This window comes from Pinus tabuliformis, chromosome 7 (genome assembly GCF_031772625.1).
Source record: "Pinus tabuliformis cultivar Carrire ecotype Pingquan chromosome 7, CPIR1, whole genome shotgun sequence".
In the NCBI taxonomy this organism is placed as follows: Eukaryota; Viridiplantae; Streptophyta; class Pinopsida; order Pinales; family Pinaceae; genus Pinus; species Pinus tabuliformis.
Genome location: NC_142293.1, coordinates 1,444,732,349 through 1,444,740,817, shown reverse-complemented (window position 1 = coordinate 1,444,740,817; position 8,469 = coordinate 1,444,732,349).

Here is an 8,469-nt window from a genome sequence, read left to right as displayed (position 1 = left end):
CTGCCTCTGAACTTGCAAGCCTCGTTCCAAACATTCCACAAATGGACGATAGATTCTTTGGGACCTATTCAACCACCACGAAAAAAATAGGAGCGTGCTACATCATCACATCGACAAAATACTTGACCAGGTGGGCTGAGGTGCAACCCGTGAAGGATTGTAGTGCAGCTACAACTGTGAAGTTAATATTTGAGCCAATGTTAGTGTCAGTCTTTCCAGCCTTCCTCCAGTGATCAAACATGCTCTTACAAAGTGATCTCAGAGTGTCAAGGTCAAATTTTGTCATTTCAAAGAGTTTTCAAGCAAAATTTGGTCACTAGGCATTAGGTCTAGGGTTTGCTTTCACTCCTTTTAAAGTTGCCCAAATGTCAGTCCATGTCATCATTCAGATGAGTGTATCATCATTCAGAGGGTTGTCATCATCATATTAGGCTTCATTGGGTCATGTTACACCTTGTTCATGCTTCAGTTGCGCCTAGGCAAGGTCATTTCCCTCTCCTAGGGTTTTGAAGCCAATTTCTCTTGGACAGTCAAATCATCGGCAAAACTTATTTCCTGATGTTCATACACCTTCCCCTATCCTTAAAGTACCTTATCAAACACTTCCCATCCCTTAGATCCGCCAAATTCCTCATCTTTGCACAAACCCTAATTTCTAGCTACAACCTGGCAATTTTCTACGTTTGGCCTGTGTTTTGCCCTTTTGGACCCCTTCCCCTCACTCAATCTCTGAGATTCCACTTTCCCCTGCTTCCTAACATCCCTCCCCACTCCCAAAAATTTCCCCAAGAATTTAGAAACCTCTTATCCCCTTCATTTCGCTCCATTTCAACAAAATTCCTTGTTTCACACATCGGGACAAGTCGCACTCAAATGATGTTCCAGAGAAATCAAAGATGAATTTTGGAAAACTGAGAGAGGTTTTTGTCTACAACATGCCAAAGAAGAAAAAAATCCTTCACTTTTTGCACAGGTGTCATGGTTTTATAGAAATGTCAAAATTACAATCGTCGGATCCAAGGAGGTTAGCCAAGGCACTAAAACGACGGAAAAGGCCCGATCCACTCCAAATTTTGGTCAAAGCCTCTTTGAATGAGCATGGTACTTGATTGGGGACTCCCAGCCCAAATTTCAAGAAATTTGGAGAAAATTTTGTCATTTGTGAATTTTTTGTGCAATTTACAGGTTTTCTCCATTAACGGGTCTCACCCCCCGCGCGACCCTTCATCTCGGCAACTCCATTTTGCAAAAACTCAGCATTTCCAGATTTTTCATGAGAAGTTACATATGCTCATCAATGGACTTGAGATTTTATGAAGTTTTGGGCCTCCAGAAAGTCAAAAAACAAGCAAAAATTGACTTTCTGCCACATTTTTGAGTTGCAGAAAGCAGTCTTGGGAGATTGCAATTTTGGAGGGGCAAATGACCACCAAATTCAGAAATTCCAGTTGGGTTGGAAAGTAGACTCACAGACCTTTCCAACAAGCCTACTATTTCTCAATTTGGCCACCTGGAAGTGCCCCAAATGTGGTCCCAAAGGCGTGCGACCCATCAGGCAGAGGCGCGCGACCCGTCAGGGAAACTTCTCCAGATTTCAGTGTACAACTCAGAAAAACGCAGTTTGACCCTGTTTGACTTTTTGGGGTGGATTATTATCCTATTTGATGTAATTAATGTACTTTATTGACACTTTTACTCTTATGTACCTCTTCTAGAAGATTCATTCATGAAATAGGTGAAAATTAAATGAATGAATTGGTTTCCTAGCTTATAGAGGCAAGTTGTTTTGACTGCCTAGATTTTAGTGCTCAGTTTAGAATTGGTTGAAACAACTCCTAGAAGGATGAGCTCGACCCCTAGAGGCAAGGGAAGAGGTTGGCTTGCCTATATTATGTATTTTCTCAATCATTTTCAGAGGTTGGAAGGTTGGACTCTTGAGGGATAAGCTATCATTGTATTATTCACTGTATCTCTGCAATTTTTGGCTAAGGAAGACCAGGGTTTTGCAGTCCTTTTTGGGATTCTTGTGGTTACATGTATTGATGGTGTGTTTCTCTATGTACCTGTAAGTGTGTTATGTGAATCATTTCCTTTCTTTTCCTTCTGCACATTAAACAAACGAAGTGTTAAAGTAAGAATTCATGACTGTCATGCTCTGCTTTTAAGTTTGTTTAATTTCAATGTTTTCTACTGTTTAAGGAGAATTCAAAGTTATTGTTTGCTATCCTTAGCTCCTCACCTGTCATTCTGGACCATCCACCTCAATCAAAAGCATCAATACTGTCTCCTACCTCGCCCCAAAGAACTCCCTGCAGAAACTGTGTCCAATCCCCGCACCCAAAATTGCCATCCCCTCAATTTGCCACCAAAAACCCTAAAAACCCTAAATCAACCTTTTGATCAGTTTACTAGCCTAAAATCAGTGTTACCCTATTGGTCATCTCACCCATTGAAAATCTTTACCGAGATAGACCGGAGAGAGCCCTCTCCCGCCCCGTAGGGCTAGCTACGAGGCGAAGTGGTTTGATGTTGCCTTGAGGTTTGCCTTTCTCAGCCTGAGGTGAAATTTCAAGCGCTAACATATTGGCGACCATACTGGGGAGAACAAACTTGTTTGTGGATTGATGTGTTTGTTTCATAAGTCTTAGACGGAGCCTGAAGTTATGCCAGGTAGCCTTCGAAACGCTTTTGCTTTGCATAAGCGGAAGTAGATAAATGTTGCTTCAGTCAATCTCCGTGAGCTTGTGGATACAGCACTTCATTTGCATTTTACCCCAGTACATGTATCAAGTTCAGATCTGATTGTTGATGGTGAACAACGATCAGACACTTGAAAGGCTGAAATCATTCACTTGGTGACTCTAAATCATTTTCGAGATCAGATCCAAAGACTCCACTAGAGGATGATCCCGACCAGTAGAAACATGAAAGGACAACATGAACAGATCAGGTACTCAAGTTGGAATTTCATCCAAGACATTTTGTTCTTTGTCATAAATTATTTCTTCTCTTTTCACAATAATGTAAAGAAGGCTTTGCAAAGTATACTATACTTGAGAAAAGATCCTCGGCCTGCAGTTGATTCTTTCCCTTTGAAGATCGTGAATACCAAAGATTTGCATACCTTTGAGCTTGATCGAGACCTTTCTTCTAAATCTTGTGATGACCATCTTCAGATTGATGAGCCCCAAGCAAACAAGACCGATTATATACCTGCTGTACATACTCATACACCTTGTAAAATCCCAGATCGGTATAAACCTCTTGTTTTACCTTCTGTTCTTCATGCTTTCCCCAAAAATTATGATCTATACTTGCCAAGGTTTGATGGTGAAAGTAAGAATGTCAACGCTGAGCAACATGTGCAGAATGTTGAGAATTTTCTAGATCTTTTTGAAGTTGATGAAGAAGATGTCAGTATAAGGCTTTTTGCTCTTTCTTTGCAAGCCAAAGTGAAGAGTTGGTTCAAAACCCTGCCTGATGCGAGCATCTCAGATTTCCAGCAGTTTGTCAAAGTTTTTCTTGACAGGTGGATGATCGGGCAGAACCTTTTCTTGATTATAGAAGAGTATAACCAACTGAAAAGACTACCAGGGGAGACAGTGCAACAGTTTTCAGCCAGATTTAACCAAGTTTATTATTCAATTCCAGTTGATATAAGGCCTCCTCCTAGATCTACTCTCTTGCACTATCCGGGTGCCTTTGATCCGGAGATGGAGTTTCAGTTGAGAGAAAGGGATATTGCAACACTTCACGAGATGAAAAACAGTGCAGTAAATGTAGAGGCGCATCTGCTGATCCGAAGGGCAAGGTTGAAGGAAGAAGAGACGAAAAACATAGATCCGGCCGAATCAACATCTCTAGAGGTGAAGCTTGACATTTTGGTAAGTGCAGTGGAAAAGATGATGGACAAGATCAACACAAGGAATGATTATGATGTTCATGGCTCGCTGATTGAAGAAGAACATGTTGCTGATTCAAATCATTTTCTTTCTGATACCAATTGTTATAGATCTGATGATGATTGTCTTATTAATCATCTTGGAGAAGAGAGATCTGTTGATATGACATGTATGCTTGATGATGTGTTTTATAGTGATGATTTGCCTCGTTTTGATCAGTATGATGATGATTATGTTCTCCAAACAGAAGCTAATCTTGCAGACAAATCAGCAGCTAGTTTGTGGGAGGAAAAAGTTCATTTTCAGCAGCTCGAATACAATGTTCAACCATCACATATCAGCTATGATATTGACGAGGAAAGTGCATCAAAGTTTGAAGTAAGTGAAGGATATTTGCCTTTTTGTTTTGATTCGTTTCAGTTCATCAGAGATAACTACCATGCTATCAGAAATAAAATGTCAACAAGTCTTGATTTGAATCATCTTGAGAGCAATGGAAATTTTGTTCAAGACTTCTCATATTCAGATTTGCAACCCCCGAAAGCCATTGATTGTCAAGTTGCAGCTGAAGACTTGGAAGTGGACACACATGATTTAATGATTCAAGGTGACTCCGTACCATTCTGTTTTGAATCATTTCAGTTTTTGAAGGGTAGATTGCATAGTAAATCTTCAAATGAACAGCCTATCACAAATCAGCAATCTCTCAGTGTTAATGTTAAGGATGAGACGGATAACAAAATTCTTGAGCAGCCTGTAGCATCAGATTTGTAGCCACCAAATGAACTTGAAGGGCAGATTACAGATGAAGGTATGGCAGCCAAAATACATGATTTGATGATGCAGGAAGATTCTATACCCTTTTGTTTCGAAACATTTCAGTTTATAAGGCAGAATCTTTGTAAAATCTCTCAAGAAAAAAATGAACAGCTAGAAGGATGTCATACATTTTCAATGGATACATTACAGCAGTCTTTTCAAGTTTTTCATGATCCAATAGCTGATGTTTTGGATGAGGTTTGCAGTCAAAGTCTTTCTCCATTGACTACATGTGAGCTTGAAACATGTGCTGATATGAATTTGATCCGGCAGCCAGTTTATTTCTTATTTTCAGCAGAGGTCTCGTCACAAGGCTCAGATCACAATTTGTATTCATGGTATGAGGAAACGAGAAGTAATCCATTGGATGAGCTAAGTTCCAGTGTGCTTGAATTTCAAGATCCTTATGCAGTGTTTTTGGAGGTGGATAGAGAAGCCATATCATTCAATGGATCTGTTTCTAAGTTGTCATGGGAGTTGTCTTTCAGTAGTTCTCTCTTGTTGTTCATAAGCAAGCACTTGTGGAGAATTCAAACAGTAGACGGGATACTTACTTGGTTGCAATGGTTGTTTCATTTCACTTGATCAGGTGATGAATGAAACTGTTAGAGTAGGTTGTGATGAATAAGCTCCCCTTGAGCATCATTTCAGTTTGTCGGTTGTGTTTAAGTGTTGAGTCAATTTGTAGTTGAGTGAGAGTCAATTTGTGTTGTCAAGTCATCAGTTTTCAGTCATGCATTTCAGCTTGAGTTTTTGACTCCATTGCCCAATGATTGAAAGGCACTGGTCTGCTCTCCCAGAGGTCTAAGGTTCTTGGCACCTCCAAGGAGCTACCATCCCCATTGGAGCCAATGTTAGTGTCAGTCTTTCCAGCCTTCCTCCAGTGATCAAATATGCTCTTACAAAGTGATCTCAGAGTGTCAAGGTCAAATTTTGTCATTTCAAAGAGTTTTCAAGCAAAATTTGGTCACTAGGCATTAGGTCTAGGGTTTGCTTTCACTCCTTTCAAAGTTGCCCAAATGTCAGTCCATGTCATCATTCAGATGAGTGTATCATCATTCAGAGGGTTGTCATCATCATATTAGGTTTCATTGGGTCATGTTACACCTTGTTCATGCTTCAGTTGCGCCTAGGCAAGGTCATTTCCCTCTCCTAGGGTTTTGAAGCCAATTTCTCTTGGACGGTCAAATCATTGGCAAAACTTGTTTCCTGATGTTCATACACCTTCCCCTATCCTTAAAGTACCTTATCAAACACTTCCCATCCCTTTGATCCGCCAAATTCCTCATCTTTGCACAAACCCTAGTTTCTAGCTACAACTTGGCAATTTTCTAGGTTTGGCCTGTGTTTTGCCCTTTTGGACCCCTTCCCCTCACTCAATCTCTGAGATTCCACTTTCCCCTGCTTCCTAACATCCCTCCCCACTCCCAAAAATTTCCCCAAGAATTTAGAAGCCTCTTATCCCCTTCATTTCGCTCCATTTCGACAAAATTCCTTGTTTCACACATCGGGACAAGTCGCACTCAAATGATGTTCCAGAGCAATCAAAGATGAATTTTGGAAAACTGAGAGAGGTTTTTGTCCACAACATGCCAAAGAAGAAAAAAATCCTTCACTTTTTGCACAGGTGTCATGGTTTTAGAGAAATGTCAAAATTACAATCGCCGGATCCAAGGAGGTTGGCCAAGGCACTAAAACGACGGAAAAGGCCCGATCCACTCCAAATTTTGGTCAAAGCCTCTTTGACTGAGCATGGTACTTGATTGGGGACTCCCAGCCCAAATTTCAAGAAATTTGGAGAAAATTTTGTCATTTGTGAATTTTTTGTGCAATTTACAGGTTTTCTCCATTAACGGGTCTCACCCCCGCGCGACCCTTCATCCCGGCAACTCCATTTTGCAAAAACTCAGCATTTCCAGATTTTTCATGAGAAGTTACATATGCTCATCAATGGACTTGAGATTTTATGAAGTTTTGGGCCTCCAGAAAGTCAAAAAACAAGCAAAAATTGACTTTCTGCCACATTTTTGAGTTGCAGAAAGCAGTCTTGGGAGATTGCAATTTTGGAGGGGCAAATGACCACCAAATTCAGAAATTCCAGTTGGGTTGGAAAGTAGACTCATAGACCTTTCCAACAAGCCTACTCTTGCTCAATTTTTCCACCTAGAAGTGCCCCAAATGTGGTCCCAAAGGCGCGCGACCCGTCAGGCAGAGGCGCGCGACCCGTCAGGCAAACTTCTCCAGATTTCAGTGTACAGCTCAGAAAAACGCAGTTTGACCCTGTTTGACTTTTTGGGGTGGATTATTATCCTATTTGATGTAATTAATGTACTTTATTGACACTTTTACTCTTATGTACCTCTTCTAGAAGATTCATTCATGAAATAGGTGAAAATTAAATGAATGAATTGGTTTCCTAGCTTATAGAGGCAAGTTGTTTTGACTGCCTAGATTTTAGTGCTCAGTTTAGAATTGGTTGAAACAACTCCTAGAAGGATGAGCTCGACCCCTAGAGGCAAGGGAAGAGGTTGGCTTGCCTATATTATGTATTTTCTCAATCATTTTCAGAGGTTGGAAGGATGGACTCTTGAGGGATAAGCTATCATTGTATTATTCACTGTATCTCTGCAATTTTTGGCTAAGGAAGACCAGGGTTTTGCAGTCCTTTTTGAGATTCTTGTGGTTACATGTATTGATGGTGTGTTTCTCTATGTACCTGTAAGTGTGTTATGTGAATCATTTCCTTTCTTTTCCTTCTGCACATTAAACAAACGAAGTGTTAAAGTAAGAATTCATGACTGTCATGCTCTGCTTTTAAGTTTGTTTAATTTCAATGTTTTCTACTGTTTAAGGAGAATTAAAAGTTATTGTTTGCTCTCCTTAGCTCCTCACCTGTCATTCTGGACCATCCACCTCAATCAAAAGCATCAATACTGTTTCCTACCTCGCCCCAAAGAACTCCCTGCAGAAACTGTGTCCAATCCCCGCACCCAAAATTGCCATCCCCTCAATTTGCCACCAAAAACCCTAAAAACCCTAAATCAACCTTTTGATCAGTTTACTAGCCTAAAATCAGTGTTACCCTATTGGTCATCTCACCCATTGAAAATCTTTACCGAGATAGACCGAAGAGAGCCCTCTCCCGCCCCGTAGGGCTAGCTACGAGGCGAAGTGGTTTGATGTTGCCTTGAGGTTTGCCTTTCTCAACCTGAGGTGAAATTTCAAGCGCTAACACTCTGGGCATATAGAAATAATTGTAAAAAGTTGACTAGACAAACACCATTTTGACTAGAATATGGCCAAGCAGCGATGATGCCGATGGAGTACATAGTGCCCAGTTTGAGGATTGCTACAGTGACAGAGAAGGCAGATTGAGATATAATGGAAGAACGTCTCACATAGATACTTGAGTTAAAAGAGGATCATTCTTGGCAGGTTTTCATCAGCAAGTGCAAAAGGCTAGAGAAAAAGCGTAGTATGATCACCACATTAAGCAATGCACATTATAAAAGTTAGTTTGGTGTTTGGCTTGAGCACTAATACTAAAGCAAAACTACTAGCTGCTGGTCCTTCATGTTTATAGCAAAATATTTGTACATCTACAAGATCGCTTGTTGAAATTATAATTTCAACTGCAGTAAATAGTTGAACAGCAGCAGCTACTTTACTCATTTGTCCTGATCCGGCGCCCCACATTTATTCCCGATCTTTTAAATCACCGCCATTACTATCTTTTCACTCTTTAATT